Genomic DNA, 19,685 nt, shown 5'->3' with positions numbered 1-19,685 from the left:
TACTGGAAAGAGCATCATTTCAGAAGGTATACAGTTTCACTGCACGTAGCAACAACCAGGGAAATTGTGTTACTGCCTTAAATGCTGAGACCCAACTACCAGCAGTTATCTCACTGTCAGACAAAATCTCACAGTGTAACTCAAAGACAATGTAAGGGATTCAGTAGATTCACTAACAGACTGGTCTTCTAAGAGACTGCTACATATGAATGTACATAAAATCATTTCTACAGACTTGGCAGCCTGCCAGTATCCCTTACAGTGAACAAGTCTAGCAAGGTCACAATATTTTTAGAGTAATATTTTCAGAGTTGGGGCATTTTGAGTCTATGATCCCCTTTTGAAGAGTTCCCATTGTTCTTAGTGGAATTTAAAAGTTTTAACCGGTAGTTCTAGATACCGGTCTCTGGCAAAACCTGCCACAATGATTTGAGCTGCACTTCTGATCTGCAAGAAGGCAAATCCTAGAAAAACTCTACTAGTTGCAAGAGAAGCTCCAGTGACAAACTGTATCTCAAAGCCTGCATTGAGATAGTCATGCCAGATGTATTCAGTGAGCTGTTCCACAGGAATTTGACTCTCTCCCACCCCCAAAGCACGTAGACACACTGCCAGGCAATATGAGCTAGAGAGAAAAATAAAAAAATCTAATCATCACATTGTTACTTCAAACCAATTATGAGTTCTAAGTATTAAAACATGATTTACTTATTTCCTTTTTGGTCAGTATTGTCTCCTGAACGTGCTTTGGGGGTGGGGAGAGAGTCAAATTCAGCATAAATTCTTAAGATGAAGATTTTGTGATCACCTATCCAGAGAAGAGAAAGTTCCACAACTGCTTCCATGTTGAAACATCCAAGGACTCATGTTAAGCCAAAGGTAAATAAAGTGTGTCTTTGACAACCACAGGCACTCGATCTGTGCTTACATTGAGATGCCACACAGCTCCTGCAGCCACTTCAGGTGAAATTTCATCCCCAGTCTGATACCACAGGAATCTAATACCTTGCACATAGTGATTCTGCCACCTAAAAATCATAACCTAGGCTCTTATGTCTTCACTGTATCTTATCCATGACATGGATGGCATCCATGAGTGATGATGGTAGCCACTTTAATAGGTGAAAGCTGAACTAGTCACTATTTTGGGTGAAGCAGGAAGGGCTGGAATTTTTCTAAGTGTTAAGATCAGGGAGAACACTGCAGGACCTGTTCTGCTCCTTCTTGAAGGATGGGAGTATGCCACATACAGAGACTTTGCTTCAAATCACAGCTTACTAGCTAAACAAAAGCTTTTGCATTTTATTAATGTGAGCACAAGCTAATGTGAGTTTTTGCCTCATATGAGCTCAGGCTTTCCCCCCTTACCCCTTTCCCCCTTGCTCTATCTCTCCACACTTTTTTGTTAACTCTTCAGTTCTCAGTTTCTTCTGTCACTGCTTCCCTCCCACTTTTCTGCTAACATACCTTGTAATAGGTGAGTACCTTCCTGTCACCCAGAACTTCTGTAGGATCTACCTACTCCCAAAAATTTCTTGACTCAATTTAGATTTTTCTCACCTCGGAGATAAGGGGTTTTGAAGGTAGGATCTAACTTTATAACAGAACCATGTAATTTCTCACTAGTGGTACAACTTCCTGTAAATCAAATCACTATCCATTCACACAGGGAAATTTGAAGGAAATCTCCCTATTCAAGCACAATCTTTCTAGTAGGTCATTCTTAGTCTCTCAAAAGATGCCTTATCAAATGTAAAGGTAATCTTTAGGCTACATAACTTTACAAGGAAAGCAACAGCAGCTCTAGGAGTCTAGAAGTAAGTTAACTGCAGCAATGCAATGCAGCTGCAGAAACACGAGCCAATGCAAAAGCAGAACAAGCACCTCCAAAAGCCATGGAACAAACTCTGACACTCAGCAATCCTCACAAGCCTGGAAGACACTTTCATCTCTAAGCACTTATGTATGCGCCTTCACTTCTCAGAAGCACAAAAAAGTATGAAAAGGATCATATAAAAAACCAAAACAAACAAAACCCAAACAAACACAGGCCAGTACTGAAAGCCTAAGTGCTAAGTTATTATCAGGCACAATCTACTTTTGAGGCTATCCAGGCTGCCACTTGCCTGTCAAGCAAAAACCTCTGCTTTAAGTTACCATTGCGCCATGCCATAGATATTGCAGGACAGGGACATTATTGCAATTGTACTATAAAATATATTTCTCTTTTTTTTTGTCAAACTTTAAATTATTTTTTAAGTTTACAGTAATTAATAGAATAAATAAAAGAACTGTGATACCTATATAATGAAAAGAATTATCAATGTGGTTTTTGTTTCTCTTTTGTGACACTCAAATAACAAAGATTGGAAAGATGGTAAGTAATACTTCAAAAGCATCCATTTTTAGCTGATTGACACAGAGCCATGATTCTAAACAACCTACAAGAGAACTAATGCAGGTAGTCTGAAGACTTTGTACTAAAACAAATGTCACGTTGCCAAGTGAGATGCACTTAGTCATTTCCTGGTTTCTTTTTCCTTTATTTCACATACTTTAAAATGTGTTTTCCTGAAGAATTTGCAGAGATTCCTTTGCAGTGACTCCGTAATAGTCTACTAATGAGGGCACTGATATCACAATCTCTTGCCAGGTGAATCAGTTCAGATGCAAAATGTATCATGATTTCACTGCAGAAATCAGTGGGGAAGAAATACTTAATCACAGATGAATTACATGTTCAGTCATATGTGCCTTCAAGCAAAAGGCATGGGAGAAGTCTGTTTACTTATCAGCCAGGACTGTCCATCAGGAAACTAACAGTTGGATTCTAGGCTCTCTTCAGCTTAAGACATGTTCAAAGTCATAGCTTCAAGGCAGACATCCCAACCACCAAACTGACAACTAAGACAGTGACATTCCACTGCCTCTTCTGAAGAATTAGGGCCCTGGGACCACAAGATTTGTGGAGAGATTACAAAAGATACTAAGAGATCGAGGACATGCCCCAGGAAGGGAAAAGCTGTCCTCACACCACAGGTGCGTTTTGAAGAAATGCAGGAGGGCACACTAGCCTGTTGCCTTGCATTCTTGGGCTTGCTTTTGTCATTCTTCAGCAGCCAACTTGCTGCCCTGATGCCCTACAGTGCTGGGGCCAACCTGCCTCAGAAGGCACAGAGGCCTCAGGCAGTTTCCACACCTCAAAAATGCAGGTTCCCATGGAGCTTAGCAAATAAGATGGTAGGGAATACTCAAGGTCTCCAACAGACTCCTTTCCTTTAGTTCAACAGCAGCTTACTCATGCTGCAGTACTTCCATGACACAAGTTAAATCTAGTTTTTGTCCTACTCCTGTAAAAATTTTACTTTGGACCATGTTTTCAGTACATTATTAATCAGCAGTGTCCAAGCCACACATCTCTCCCATTAAAAGTGCAACTGTGCTGTAATGGTCCCCCCACCAGCCATGATTTGAATGGAGCTTATCCAGAAAACATCCATAACTACTTAATATTGACAACAATAACCTGGAAAATGGTTGTGCATCCAAGCCAGAGCATTTAAAAGGACTGCAGGCACAACCTGCTTTCCATATAGTGTTCTTACATCTTCAGCAAACACGTAACAGAATCAATGTCATCTAGTTACCTCTAAAATTGAGGTATACTGAACTAGCTTATACACCTGAATAATTCAGCACTGAAGAGAGGTGATGGCACTCTAGCTTGAAATCAAGCCATGAGAGCCTGGAACTGCTGAAATCCTCTGTGTATATTTACCTATTTAAGAACCTCAAGCTGTTGGTTACAATTTTAACTGTTCTGGTTGAGCACTTCACATTCTTTTACAACTCTACTGATTTTAATTTTTTCTATTAAATATACTCGTGAAAGAAAGTTTCATCAACTAGACAGGGGACAGCAAGTAACCACACAAAATAGGTTACAGTCTTTGGTACATCTTATTGGACAATCCTTCTCTATACTGGAAAAGCTAATAGGGAAAGTCTTGAAAAAAAATGAAGACATCTTTATGCAACTGAAGCTTCAGTTCTTCTGGTTATGAATCTTAATATGGATGTCTAATGTTTGGCAAGCAAAAACTGAACCAGAGCTACAAAATTACCTGCAGTATCCAGCCTTGTATGCAGCAAAGTTCAACACGTATTAAGTTGTAGTTTATTTTTTTATTGAAAACGCACAAAGTATAGGCAAGCTGTTACAACACTTAACACTTGGTAAGATACTACACAACAATCCATTAAAAAAAAAAGCAAAGTCCCAATTTTTTTCTGAAGGTCATGATTTTACTGCTTCACTGCTCATGAAAATGAAGTATTAATGTCACACACAGGAATGAAGCATACTGAAAACCCCAGAGCTCTGTCAAGACCTCTAGATCCAGAGTTTCAAAAGCAGCAACCAGAGGTACCTCAGTAAAGACCGTTCTTCCACACTGGCAGCTAAGCAGTGCAGAAAGGCATTTCAAATATTTGACCAACATCAACAGTTATTTGTATTGACAAGCATGTATGAATCCAGATTCTCAAAAAAATTATCAGGAACATCACTATACTATGCACCTGAAGACACTGAAACACTGTCAAACAATTAAGTGCATCTACTGGCAGAAAAAAAGCCCAAATCAAACAAATCACTAGACAGCAATGAATACGATGTAGTCTTGGAGAGAGAATTAAAAATATTGATTGACAAGAATTTTCCATGTATCCACCAACCGCGTGAAACATATGCCCAAATTTAGTTAACACGAGTCTTCTGTGAATCTTAAATTAACTCATGAAACATGGATGGAAAAAGTCAAGACCAACAGCTGGTTAAAACTAAATACTATGATTTAAGTTTCAAATAACAAATGCAACCATGGAAATGGTCAAAAAGACAAAAAGAAAAAAGGAAAGAAACTAATCCAGCTAAAATTTCAAAGATGCAGTCTATGTGTATCCAAACACCTCCTTGTTCTCAATGAAGAGAGCAATGGCACGATAAGAAGAGAGGCACATCAGAATGGAGTGGATACAGGATTAATGCTGCATGTCAATTGTGGCAGGAAGCACTTTGAGTAACACCAAGAACCACAAACAAAGTGGTCTGCTGTCAATATCTGCTTCTTCAGCTGACATGTTATGCCTGCCCAAAGGCACACCATCTCATTCTGAAGGCATCTACAGTGCTTCCCTCACAGTGATTTCTCTGGCCACCTATTTGCTGCTAAAAGCCCAAGAGTTGGTTGGGATATTATATTCATAGCAAAATTGCCTTCCCAGTGTTCCTAAGGAATGCTCTTTCTTTCTACACTTCAACATGAGACACTGAAGATGCTGGAACACCTTCACCTATGCACTTTGGGAAGATCATTATTCGCGTTTTCGGGATTAATATACTTTTATCAATTCATCCCTACCCTGATGATATGGAAGCTCCATTCAAATTAGAGCATAAAGCTGTCTTTAGTGGCAGAGCTCCATGGCACAGACATAGACACTATCAGGCACTTCAAGGCCAGGCTGCACAGGGCTTTGAGCAACCTGGGCTAGTGAAAGGTTCCCTGCCCATGGCAGGAGGTTTGGAAGTGGATGATCTTCAAAGTCCCTTCCAAGCCAAACCAGTCTATGATTCTGTGATCAGAGGGCACACGTTACACCTGATCAGTGGCTAAATAGGCACTACTTAGAGATTTGAGCCTTAGCTCAGCTTGAACAGCAGAATAGAACAATTGCTGTATTCCCTTGCACACACGTGAATTGGTAAGAAGAGGCAGGGACAGTCTGCTGTATAATCCCTCACAATCCAGCAGAAACATTAGTTCAGGAAAAAAAATGAAATGTGGGAACATACGGACCTTAGAGTTATTTCTTAAAGCAACAACACCAGCAGCATCTTCCCAGATTTCTTCACCCCACCCCTCAGATTCTTTTATGCTCCCCAAATGCTATAGAGTATTTTCTGATTGCTCCAGTGTCTTTAATTGTCCTTTATAATGGCTTCAACTTCAACAGTTCCTTGCAAAACCTTTCTGGCCCAACAAATGGGCAAGAAAGCATATTCTCTGGATAATCTTAAACTATCTGCCTGCTGATGCACCAGCATGCCAGCCAGTGGGTAACAGGAAAATTGACTCTGACTTCCACTCCCTATAAGAATGGATAGGCACCTGGTGAGGACACATGAAAATCATTTTCACAACATGTCTGGGCTCATTACCTTTGAAGCCTCTACTCTCCTGTCATATTTACTAGACAGAATATAATTCACTTAGACAAATATGAATTATAAAAAAGCCTCAGGAAACATGTAAAATAATTTCCAGGAGAGAAGCAAAGGACTTAAAGGAAATTCCTTGCTTCTAACATTGAAATTACATTCATAAACTTAACAGGCTTCCTTTCCAAAGGAGTAATGTAATTTTGCTGTTCCTCAAGTTTGCAGAGTAATTTGAAATTTACCATGAATAAAAATTTTATCTTGATTTACTCTCTTTACCTGCAGTTAGATCTTCCTCTTCTACACCCAGCTGCTCCTTCTTGTTATCGGCACATAGGTGACATACATTACAAGCATATAAAATATTTATACCCTTTCCATGCTTTATTTGTATGCAACATGTCTTCTCCTTTTACAAAAATGAGCACAAACAGAATGGAAGGATGAATACTCTATTTATCTTAGAAAATCTGACTAACATTTTCCTCCAATGTTTTGTTTGTGGGAATAAAATATTGTGAAATTACACCATGTGAAATACATGGAATGCTATTCTTTTTTTCTGGGACCTACATTTCATACCAGTCCCTGCAGTTTTCCATCTCTGGGGAAACTTGTACAGATATTGTAGTTTATCAACATCATTAAGAAAGGACAAAATTGGCACAACAGAGGTAAGGGCTATGAAGATAAGGAAGTCACTGTTAATAATTGTTCATCTGTGAGCTATCATGCTATTGGCTTGGGACATATCCTCTTTTGGGATTTAATGGCCAGTGTGAATTACAATAGTAACATGTATTAATTATTTTTATTAAAACATTAGTATTTCAGTGGCTAAATGGATTCTACTCTTACATGTAACATCACAATTTTAGCCAGAAGTCTCAGAAATTGAATTGCCTATTGTGGTTGTAGTGCTGACAGATGAAAGCTGAGCATAGTGTTAGCCTAAAGTCTCCTAAATCTTATTGCTGTTGCAAAGATAATGTCAACAGATAGACCTGTCTGCTCCAGGGAGAAAAAACGTTTAGAGAATGATGCAAGTTTATCACAGAAGCCTCAGAACCGAATCTTGATAGTATGTTAATAACAGCAGTGAATGGTACAAATCACTACACTCAAAAATCAAAGTTTCCCCAAATTCAGCAAAGAGTAATTACTACAGGAATTAAAGACATTGCTCCATGTGTTGGCCAGTAAAATATATGGAAAGTTCACTGCTCCTTGCACTGGAATTTCAGAAGCTCAGTTCAAATAAAATATTTCCAAGCTGCTCTGGAGCCTTAAAACACATTGATACAATGGTTCAGTGTGTTAAGACACGAGACTGATCAAAATCAAATTGGAAGGAGAATTTCTTTCCATTTCCAATTCACTAACCCTATCTTCACTAAAATATGTATTTATCAGTCCATCAGTGTGGTTAGTCATCATCATAAGCAACATATTTGGCCCTACACAGAAACACAGAGTGATAAATTTTAAATAAAAATTTAGACACAGCTATTAAAATTTTGTCTCACTAAACTACTAGGAGTTCACACCCCTAAAAATAGCAAATTACACTGGATGAAATCAGAGAGAAAAATTTCCTCTTAAAAATAGAAATTAAGGCTTATTGCAATGTGCAAGGGATATAAATAAAGTGAATTTAACTCTATGTGACTGCACTGGTGTTGTCTGTGGTAGAGTTAATTTTCTTCACAGCGGCTAATATGGGGCTGTGTTTTGGATTTGTGCTGAACACAGGGTTGATAATACAGAGACGTTTTTGTTATTGCTGAGCAGGGCTCACTTGGAGCCAAGGCCTTTTCTGATTTTTGTATTGGCAACAAGGCTGGGGTTGCATGAGATGTCGGAAGGAGACACAGCAAGGACAGCTGTCCCCAGCTGACCACAGGGATATTCCATACCACATGGCATCATACTCACTATATAAAGTGGGGGGAAGAGGGAGGAAGAGGGGAGACATTCAGAGTGATGACATTTGTCTTCGCAAGTAACTGGTGGGGCTCTGCTCTCCTGAAGATGGCTGAACACCCATCAGTCATTTGGAAGAAGTTAATTAATTCCTTGTTTTGCTTTGCTTGTGTGTGCAGCTTTTGCTTTCCCCATTGAACTGTCCTTATCTCAACCCATGAGTTTTTCAGCTTTTACCCTTCCAATTTTCTCCCCAGTCCCACTGTCGGGGGAATGGGCAAGTGGCTGCCTGGGGCTTGGGTGGTTAAACCACAACAGAGACATTTTAAAGCCATTTTATCAGGGAGTCTACAAAATAATCATAGGCCTTTCTTTTCCTAAAATCAGACATCCTCGCAGTAACAATAAGGTAAATTTAAGATTCCTCTCCTTCTTTCCAAGTCACTTATTGGTATTTTTTCACCTTTCTTCCTTTATATATAAAAAAGCAATAGGAAAGGAAAGTTAACATCCTGTACTGCCAAATTTCGGAACAACCAGAGACCAATGATTTTTTTGCATAATGGCAAAGCTGGCAAAAAGACAGTGGTGTTTTTTTCAAGTTTTCCTAAAACAATTATGCATAAGTGAAATGAAGAATCAGTAATATTAAGAATGCACTATGTGAGAGGGAGAGCCAGAAAATTCTTTTGCTTTTCTGCCTAATAGAAAGAACTTTAAGACCCACTCAAGAGTAATTTGGCACAGATGTCTAGATATTCAGTACATACATCTAGTTCTGTAATGCATGAAAAATAGTGAAACTTGCATCTTTTATGCAGTGTTTGCAATATTCACTGCCACAGCTATTTACACTAGGTTTAGTCTTGCCCAGCTTCAGGTATGCAGTTTTATGTGATGTAGTCCGAGCTTCTTCAAAATCAACAGAGATTAGACAGATCACTGCAAGTGCTTTCCCAGTCTCGATTACAAAGGGCGCACAACTGCCTTAAGAGAAAAGGGCCAATTTCAGACAGTTACACAAGACTTACCCAATTTGAGGGGAAGAAGAACCTATGGCAGATAGTATTAAAAGCTGCCTGATGTAGAAAGCAGGAACGTGCATCCACTGTGTATTTTTAGAAGCCCAAAAAATAGTAACAGGTGGTTTTTCCTTGAAGTATCCACTTGGATGGTTAATGATTCTGAAACATGTATCCTTCACAGTATTTATCCCTTCCCCTGTGCATGCTGGAAGAAAACAGATTTTTTTCAGAGAGGTTAAATGACTCCCACCATTACAGAAGGGCTGAGAGCTGTCACAGTGGCCTGAACCCATGTCACCAGAGCCTTAGGCAGTAGCTGTCACCACTGCTCTTGACTTCATCTCAAAACATAGATTCTGTTCAAGGAAATCACTGAACTTCAGCCTTCTCTGACATTAAGTGCCACACTGCATAATGGCACAATACACATGAAGATTACTCTAGCTGACTCTCTCAAGTCCAAACAAGAATAACTCAAACAAGGCCTAGGCTATTTGTTCCAAAGCACCACAAGTGGGTGTCTCTTCATCACAAGAGAAATTCTTCAAAATCAAAGAGCAGTTTGCACATAGGCTACAGTGTAATATACATAGTCACTAAAAACCAAGAAGTCCCATCTAAAGTATGCATGAAAAGTGGCAACATAGGTCAAAACATCTTTTGCAAGAACAATTTGTAAGCTCCTGCACTCAAAGCCCAGCTTCCCAACCCCCCAAAAATATCATAGCTTCTGGCATCAACAGACACAAAACAAAGCTTGACACCAAGTCTTATGGCTGTCACCAGAGATTCCACTCTATCACTTTCAGATCGAGCTTTGTTAGGTCATAGGTCCTGTCTTAATCATCCTCCTGAACTCAGCTGCTATTCAGGACTTTCCAGTTACTTGGTGAAAAAGGAGAACTAGAGTTCCTTGTAGGCAGAAAAAAAAAGCTCATAAAAACTATGGGTGCACATTAAATTTATGCTGCAAGACACAATGATGTTCCTCAGGTAGAAATGCATTAAAATCAGTTTTTTAAATATCAGCAACAGAAGATTTGCTCAATAGGATCTCTCTTTGCACTAGGGAGAGGATACCATAGGATTTAACACCGGAAAGACACAAAGGAATAACCTGACAATGGCACGCTTCCTTTTACGAGTAGCAATAAGCATCTAGCTCTTACAGGCAGTAATGCTCCTTGGTGCTTCCCAAGACAAATTACTCATAACCACATCCATACAGTTTATGGGAACAAAACACGCAAGAGCCAACAAGGACAGTCTCAGAATTTTTTCATATAATTACTGGCAACCAGAGGAGAAGCTCTCACTGATCGTCAAACTTTTCATTGTCTTCACTATTACCCTTTTCTTAAATCTTCCTCAGCTCTCATTTATAAATGCTTTTACTCTCTCTCTCATCCCCAGCCTTCCCATGCCTCTGGGATAAAATCCAAACCACTTGCACATGACAGAAAGAGCCTAACTGTCATACAGATCATAGGCCCTCACCAGAACCAGCAACACCTGCTTGTGATGATGCTGGGTATCAGAAGGGCCTCAGTCACCCCTTGCACTAGTTCACATGTGAAGAAAGGGTTCCACTGTAGAGACCTGCACAAAAAGCTGACGAGGACAACAACATGAGAGTATGGCAAACTCACTGTAAACCTTCTGTGGACCCATTTTAGTAGACCAAAAGCCTGGCAGCTTGAATTGGCCTGCTGACATTTACTATCCAGCTTTAAAAAAGACTACTAAGAATATCCCTTAAACTCTTCTTTTAGGAGAAGGCTGTAATTCTTTTTTTGTTCATCAAGGTGAAACTTTGTAATTTGCTCCAAAAAAGGACTGGATACAGGTGACAAGATGTAGCCAGATTTCTTCCTTAAGGTATGGCAGGACAGAGGAATGAACAAAGATAGCTTCTTTCCCTGGGCAGGGATGGGAGAAGAAAGAAATAACAAACCTGATAAAGCGAAGAGATATTTTGCTCTTCTGACAAAACATATCAGGGGCAACCATGACACATGTTACTCCTGCCAAAACCCCTGGTAAAACAAAGATTCCTAACATAGTAAGAGCCACACAATTCCAAATTATGCACATGCAGCAGTAGCTGGAGTAATACCAAATACTGAAACATTTTATTTTCAAGTCATCTGTGCGGACTAAAGAAGGGGGAAAAGAAAATTACACCTGGTCTTTGGAGAAGGCTCTGTTCTGGGCAGTGACTCCATTTTAGGCTGAGCACATGAAGTCCCATCTCTATTCCTCTCTTCATCGTGTTTCTCTGCTATCTTCTCCATTCCTTGCTATTGCCCTGAACATGCCCAAAAGCTACTGAGAGCTGCCCAGTCACACCCACACTACCCCCTCCCTTCAGCCCTGGTACAGAGAGGGGGCTTGGCACTGGGAGGGGTGCAGTATCTGTAAGCGCAGTATGACCACAGGGAGGTGCTCACCTAGCCCCAGGCTAGGTGCTCCTAATGGACTTGGTACAAGTCCACTCTGAGCGGCTTCAGAAATGCTGTCAGGGCGAAGGCAGCACCCTGCAGTGCTGCAGACTGGAGAAGCAGCTGTGAATGAGTGAACAGTCATCTTTGGTCTTTCTTGAGTAAGAAAGGTCTTCACACCTGACCTAGGCAACTCTTACTAACAAGACCTGTTAATTTAATTTTTCTAACACTAAATGTCTCTTTCAGACTAGTACTGGGTTTGATCCTACTAGGTTCCAAAGCTTTCACCTGTCCTTGAAACCTTCAACCAAAGCTTCTTGTCTACAATAATCCAAAACACAGTCAAAGGCCAATGGAGTCCCATAGCCAGCTCCCATTTCATATACATTAATTTCCTAGGAAGTGAGGGTGAAGCAGTGAATCTTAGCAAGTCCTTGGCACACTAGCAGTACAGTACACTAAGCTGTACTGCCCTGATTTAGAAAAATGTTCAGAGTCAGTTGTAATTGGTCTGTCAGTTTGATCTTTGTTCATCACTCACCTGTACAGACATGCTGGTATAAAGCAGCACATTTTCAGCATATTTATATCATTTTGCATTTGAACAACGAGCACTAGCTGAATTCTAATTTCTGTATTACATGTACTGGAATAGCTTGGAATAAAGGGAGTGAATGCCGTAAAACCAGAGAAACTTGCTACATCAACTTACCCTAACAAGGCTTCTCTTCCTGTAACAGTAATTCTTGTAGTCTAGCACTTAAAGCCCACTTAGAAATTCCCTTATATTTAAAAACTAATAATCCACAGACCCCAAAACCCTGACTGCTCGCATTTCCTGTAAGCTGTGTTACTTACTTTTGGTGGCAGTAGGCAATATCAGGTTTCGTTTGTTTATTTAAGAATGGAAGACTTACACTTCCACTAGCTCTGCTTAATGCTTTTTCTAACCTTATAAATCAACACCTCTTGTATACATAAACTGACTCCAGAGCACTGCAGTCTTCCCTATCTTTAAAACACCAATTTTCATCATAATCCTTCATCTTCAACTGAAAAGGCTTGCTTTAAAAAAGAGGAGCAAGACAATTTTAAAAAAAATCTTATTTAGTGCTTGAGAAGCCAATCATGTCATAGCCTTTTTGAAAGCCACACTTCTACTAACTTTAACCAAAAAAAAAAAAAACCCCACATGACATAGCTAAATAGAGTGTTTAACTGCTGCAGCCCTTAGATGCACACACAGTGGCTGCTCTTTTTATCACAATCTTTGCCAGGAAATTAAACAGGCTTCCATACATTTTTAGTCAAGCCCACTACAAGAGCATTTATTTACAAAGCAAAAATGAAGTTAAAAACCCACCTACACCATCCTGGTTAAAGCTAAAGGAGATTGTAGTATGAACTGGAAGCAGCATCTACCATCCTGTAAAGAACATTTAATATACAGAGAATTTTCCATAAGTCTGTTCTAATTCATCTCAGATTGGTTCCATAGGCTCCCGATGTTAATCAAAAGTTTCCAATTAATTCAGCACAACCTGAATCACACATTTTCATTTTAATTCAATAGCACAGTGTCAGTTCTTCACATCCCCAGCACAACTTCTTCATCCAAAGCTACTGAAACAAATATTTACAAAGGAAGGCAACTGTTACCTAAACTGTACACAAATAGGAAAAACCAAGGAAAACATGCCTACTATAGTAAAGGTTAACTGAGAATTATCAAGAATTGATGCTAAATACTTTATATCAAAGGTCCATTGAAACACACAGCGTCCAATACAAAGGTAAGTAAGAAAATATTAGTACCAGTGGTTTCAAGAACTTCTGCCCTCTGGAATTTTATCCAGTTGCAACCCCTAAATAGAGCAATAATGAAGTGAGCAAGCTCTCAATATTAAGCATTTCTGTAATTTTTTTGAAAACAAAAAGCCTCATTTCAGCTTTCTACAGTAACAGCATCACAGTTCACAATTTGTAGGTATTCTTTATACCTCATCTGGTAGAGACATCCCTCCACTCCCTCCTTGTCCCTAAATTAAAGCTTAGATTATGTATGATGATATAAAAAAATGCTTTAGAGGAGTTCTCACTTGCTGAGTGTCTGGTAAGATTCAAGACATTCCAGTACATACTTGGTCCCATATGTGAAGGCTTCAGATCAGCAGGTTTATTTTTGGCTTTGCATACTAATCCTCCCTCTTTCAGACTAAGGGAAGCACAGGAAACTTTCAGTAGTAAATACTGCAATGCTCTTTTGTAAAGTTTCTCCACTGGATACATAAGTGAAAAGGGAGAATTACATTCCACCATTCCCCAGAACCACATAGAAATTCACCTCCCACACAAGTCTTTCCCAAAACCATACTCACTGTGGGGGTGAAGATGAAAGCTGCACACTTGTTAATGTTCCCAAAAGAACTAAAATGGGACAATGTGCAGTGGGAATCTTTTTAGCTTGGACAATATTAGATGTCAAATCCACCAAAACCTTGAAGGCTCAGCCTCTGTGCAGACCTTGTGCCAGGTGGTGCCTAGTAAAAGCCTTACCTATGGAGATGATGACAGTAAGCAAGGCAGGCATCTACAGCTCTTGCCACCCCCCAGCATCACTGCTGACAGAAGAACAATTACATGTCCTTCAAAAGGAAAGTAAATCAGAAGGTTGGCAATTTTACCCCAGTGACTTTTATTTTTATACATATACCTAACATATAAAAGGTGATAAGAATTCCCCAGTCCTGTAAGTCCTGATCATCCACTGAGGATGGATCAACAGCACAGCAAAGGAAAGAAGACTCTACAGTCTTCAGAGACATGAATTTTCCTGGTGGAAACCAAAAATTATAAAAGTTTGGAATTATAAATTCCAAACTTAAAATCAGTTTAAACCTTAAAAAGAAGATGCATCACTCATTCTTCTTCTTGTTTAAAACTGTCTTCTTGGGTTACCGAAAAGATGGACTGGGTGAGAACACAAGCTTTATAGCTTACAAGTCTACCAAAGAGGTTCCCCTTGCAGGATCAGGGGAGCACAGCAATGCTATATTAGGCTGTACAGAAACAACTTCCCCTTTTGTTTCATTTGGCATAACATTGCCCTTTAGCTTTTAGGTGTATTTAGTCCCAAAACTCACAGAAAAAAGATACCAGCTTTGGAAACGTCCTAATATTCCTTTCCGGCACTAGGGAATAAAAAAGTAAGAAGTTTTTTAAACAGTTCTAAAGTGACAAAATAATTAAAATGTGTTTACTGTTTTAAATGAACAAACCAGGCTTTTCTTCCAGTTCCAACAAACTAATCAGTCTTCTTGGGTTCATATTAAAATTATGGCTTCTCTCTCCTATTTACAATACCCCTGCATCATGCAGGCTACCCTTTGACAGGTTTTACACATTTCTAATTACACTGTGGATTTAAAACCAAAGCTTGGAGGTCCCAGCAAAATTCTCTCTCATCAAATTATTTTCATCTTATGTCCAAACCTGAGGGAACTGTGGGGAAAAGTGTGCTTAAGGTCTTTGAGCACAAAACATTGGGAGGTTTGGTTACAGATCACAAGAGCCCAGAACAGGCAAGTCTTCTACAGTGATCTTTGTATTTAAAAGAACACCAGGAGATTAAATATCCCCATCTCCTAAAACTGTGGGTGGAGTAGTTTTTTGTTTTGGTTAGAATGGTGGGGTTTTGTTGTTTGATTTGTTTGCTTTGGTGGGGTACTCTGTTTGGAGCTTTTATTTGTTTGTTTTTAATCCTTTTAGGTTCCTTTATGTCATTTCCTCTAAACCTACTAAAGATTTTAAGAAATAAAGGGAATTCAAGGACAGATGATGAAAGTGATTAGAGGCTTAGAAAGACACACATATGAGGGGGGATTATTAAAGTCTGCCTTGCTTATAGACAAGATGAATGGGAGGGATCATAAAAGATACATGGAAAATGAGAAGAGACATTCCACAGAATGTTTTTTCATCAGTAGAAAGCAAGTGAATTCCTGCTTTTTTTTTTAGTGTAAGCTTTTTATATGTGTGATCATGTAAGAATTAAATCGTCCAAAAAACCACTGATTCTGCTGCTAGTCTAAGGCTGAAAAAAGAAGAAGATTGAAGTTAAGCTTCTCTATTCATTAATAAATAAACCGCACCTGTTTCAGGTAAGGTTTCTGTGTTTGTTTGCTTGTTTTAAATAAAGGAAGGGTTCTTACAATTCTAAGTATGTTTTCCACTAATAAAGAGAAAGTTCTAAATAGGCTCCAAAGTGCAAGAAATCAATTGGGACTTCCTGTTTCTCTCTCTCTAATGCATCTGGTACTTGTTAAAAGTAAGTAGACTTCTACATAGACTCTTGATGGGATGCAGTCATGTGTTTTAGTTGTACTGGAAAAGGATTTTTCTCCTATAAAGCCATACATATCAATTTATAGTCCTGATGAAATGCAGAGGATTCTTGTTCAGTAATGGGTAAGAGATCTAGAGTGAAAAGCAATGTCCTGATCAGAAGATTAAAAAAAAAGGTGGCTTCAATAGACCCTTATAGAACCTTGAAAGGCAGTCCCAACACAGTGCTCTTGAAGCAAAAGTCAACACAATGAGGCATGAGTTAGCATAGCCAGGCTAGTTTGAGCATCAGGAATGTTAACTATTGCAATTGCATAGACCTCTGCATGGACTTACTGATCAAGAAATAGTGTAGCCAGAATCTGAACACCCTAGTCTTCCACACTGCTTACTACAAAATCAAGTCCCTTAAGAAAGCACTATGACACTTTTTAAACTATAATTCAAGCTACATTCCAGCAAGAGCAGTACTTTGTTCATGACAACTAAAAATGCAGCTCCTATTCCCAAATCTTGTCCTCCTTCATATCTTAGGTTCTGATTTTGAATGTTTTTCAGAGATTTGTATTTGAAGTCTTGCAGGAATCAGCTGGTACCAGATGTTAAGCATAGTGAAGCTGCAGCAACTGGCATTAGCAGAGAGGACCAGAAACATTTTGCATGGCTGTATTGTCTATGCATTCCACCTACACCACCAGAGTGAGCTGCAGTAATCCAGATTATAGTAACCAGATACTACTGGCAAGGAGAGGCAGGAAAGGTCTCCTGGAAGGGCACCCTTCTTAAATCTGGAGATGGATGATTTTCCAGAACTAAGGCAACCACATGGCTATAAATCTATACCATCACATAAAAGCAGAACTATAAAGCACTAATTCCATTACACTTCAAGTAATAGTGGTTTTATGCCCCACTCAGTACTGCCATGCACAGCATAGCTGGACTCTCTTGTGATTCATCCAAGGAGGAGAACATCCAAGGAAGAGAACATCCAAGGAAGAGAGAACAGCCTCTCCCTCAAAATATTTGGCCTTCAGCAGCAGCGACTCTCCTAAGTTAAGAATGACCCCACTGTACCTCAATAAAGTATTTTCTCTCTTTCAGCCACTGGGAACTTCGTACAAAATGTGACATATGGAGAGTTATTAGCAGAACCCAATATACGATATCTTATACTTCAAATAGCCTCAAAGAAGAAGGTATTGAACAGACCTGTTGCTATAAATTGAAAAAGCTTTCTGGCTGCAGCAAAAATGTTTAGAACTGTTTCCCCTCAGACGCTACCATTTACAAACTCCAAAGGCTATGTTCACAGTAAATTGTTCTAGAGCTTCTGCAAACTGAATTTAATGATGCCTTCCTACAGTATATACAACAGCAATTTTGAAACTGTCATTTTACCTGCCCAGAGAAAAGGTGTCACTTTCTCACAAGAAAAATCCTTAGCTGGGCTTGAAAGACACGTGTAGTAACCTATAAGCTGGAGAATTCCTTTAAAACCCACCTGCCTAAAAACTGGACTCGGTAGCCTATGTTACACAGACTAGGAGATCCAGCTTCTACTTTGACACCTCTCTTTTCCCCAGACTTTATTAAATGGATCTCACCCTACTTACAACACGTCCTATCCTGCTAACAAATCCAGGTCCAAGGCATTCTTCACACAGCAAATCTCCCTAGTCTGCTTGGGCTCTTGAGAACCTCCCCACCAGCTCTGTATTGTGTTTATGCCCTGCATTGTTCTTGTCCATCCATGTTTGGGAATGGCAGCTTTAACTTCAGCTGCTCTGATGATTTTTATTCAGTCTCTAAACAAAAAATACATTCTACTTTCTTGCTTTTGTCTACATAATACTGCCAGTTCTTGCTGCTCCAGTGCATGATGATTTCTACTGCCACGGTTAAGGCAGTAAGAGAAATGTAGAACTTATCCAGGCAATTTGCCCAGGAAAAATTCCAATTTGTCTGGACTAAGCACAAACAGATCTAATGCAAGGTCTTATCATCATCTGGAACATACAACATGCTGCTACCATCCCTAGCAATTATATTACAAGTTCTGTGATATCTGACACAACTTGTAAAGCCCAGACTGTGGAGCATCACAATGACATACAACTCTAAAAACTTGTATAGAGTTGTATTTCCAGTTCTCATGGTCACAGGAAGAGAAGAAGACACTAATTCTGATTAAAAGAAATCCAGTATTAGACAGAAGACCAATACTTTCATAAAACTGCCTTAAACATGAGGTTTTGGGTTTTGTTTTTTTTTTAATTTCCATACACAAGTACAATAAGACACACAGCATGAGATTTATGCATTTAAGCAAATCAACTAGACTACTAGGAGTAGAGTTTAACTCTTAAATATACCAAAAATTATGAAGACATTGGAACTTTTCTCCATGGCCACACTTAGCTAGGTATTACACTATTCTTACAACAAGATCAATGAAGGAAAAACTAATCAGTTCAACTTTCAACAGAGGAAAACAAAGGAAAAGCATAACATTTTAAACTCCATTATGACTAGCATGTGCATCCACCTTACAGTGTGAAGAGTATTGTAGACTCCAGTAGTAACACTACAGTGTACAGGGTTATCTGTTTTTAAAACATTTCCTTATTCTGAATCACACCATCTCCTTCTCATCACTGTCAATTAATGGGCTGGAGGGATGGAAAATACTGCTAATGCGCAGTAGAGGAAAATAAAACCCCCAAAACCCAAAACCTTTACCTCAGTCACCCCTAGAAAAGATCTTCCCTCACAAACAGCGGATCCTTACACTTCAAACCATAAAATTCATTTGTTGTCAGGCGCAAGATCTCAGCATAGAAAAGAAAGAAAAATTTCTGCCAATATCCCAAGTCAGCTAGAGCAACCTCCTTTTTCCTCTCCTGCAGTGCATGGGAAGAAAGGGGCATTTTTTAACAAGTCTTTGAGCTGAGCATTCAGGTAAGAATTTTAAACTAGAAAGCCAAGTTCCTTCATAAACAGAACACTTACCATAAAAGCCACTTAATACATGAAAGGATCACAAGCTTTGCCTATACATGTTTATGTTTATATATATCATATGAACAAAACATAAAAATAAAGAAAGATGAACTTGCCAGAAGACTATAAGAAAAACTATTCCATAAAGCCATACATCATGAATATACAGTATATTCTTACTTTATCCCTAGAACACACAGGTAAACTTTTTCTGTCAAGTTCCATTCCTCCCACAGCCCTCTTTTAACTTCATAAAAGGAACCATAATACTTCTCTGCTGCCAGATACAATCACCTGCTCCAGAGTTTATATTAAACAAACCTTGAGAAACAAAACCAAACCCTAGTATTCACCACTGTGATCGAGACACAGAGTCACGGCATTAAATCATCGGTGCTGTTGACTCTGGTGCGTAAGTTCTCTATTACACTTGTATCCCTCTAGTTTCGATTGAGGATATACCTCGAACATTGGTTTCTATTAAGTCAATATCCAGTTTAATTTCATTTTCCTATACCAACAAGTGTTCAGAGTATGAAAGAATCACGTAGGAAAAAAACCTTCCCTTTAGATCGTCAGCCTAGCAAACGCGGAGACCACACGGGGAACGTGCTGCAGGTTGGCGGCTGCCTCTCAGAGCTCGGCACCCAAACCCCCCGGGCAGCCCCGGCGCCGCCGCCTCCCCGGGCCGCCGGCTCTCACACGCCTTACCCTCGTCCTGCG

The 19,685-nt window shown here is 39.4% G+C and overlaps 1 protein-coding gene across 3 annotated transcripts in view; it reads right to left on the bottom strand.

The window, feature by feature from the left end:
- TMCC3 (transmembrane and coiled-coil domain family 3) overlaps positions 1–19,685 on the bottom strand; it is a 92,438-nt gene that overhangs the window by 26,478 nt on the left and 46,275 nt on the right. Inside the window, exon 1 of one of the 3 annotated variants that reach the window (XM_017737997.1) lies at positions 9,178–9,275. The exons of the other annotated variants lie outside the window; for them this stretch is intronic. The gene's annotated coding sequence lies outside the window, so the exon portion shown is untranslated. Of the gene's footprint in view, positions 1–9,177; positions 9,276–19,685 lie in introns of those variants that run through there. 3 annotated transcript variants of the gene reach the window in all.

Source organism: Corvus brachyrhynchos, unplaced genomic scaffold (assembly GCF_000691975.1).
Source record: "Corvus brachyrhynchos isolate BGI_N302 unplaced genomic scaffold, ASM69197v1 scaffold56, whole genome shotgun sequence".
NCBI classification, from domain to species: Eukaryota; Metazoa; Chordata; class Aves; order Passeriformes; family Corvidae; genus Corvus; species Corvus brachyrhynchos.
This window is presented reverse-complemented; position numbering and strand designations above follow the sequence as displayed.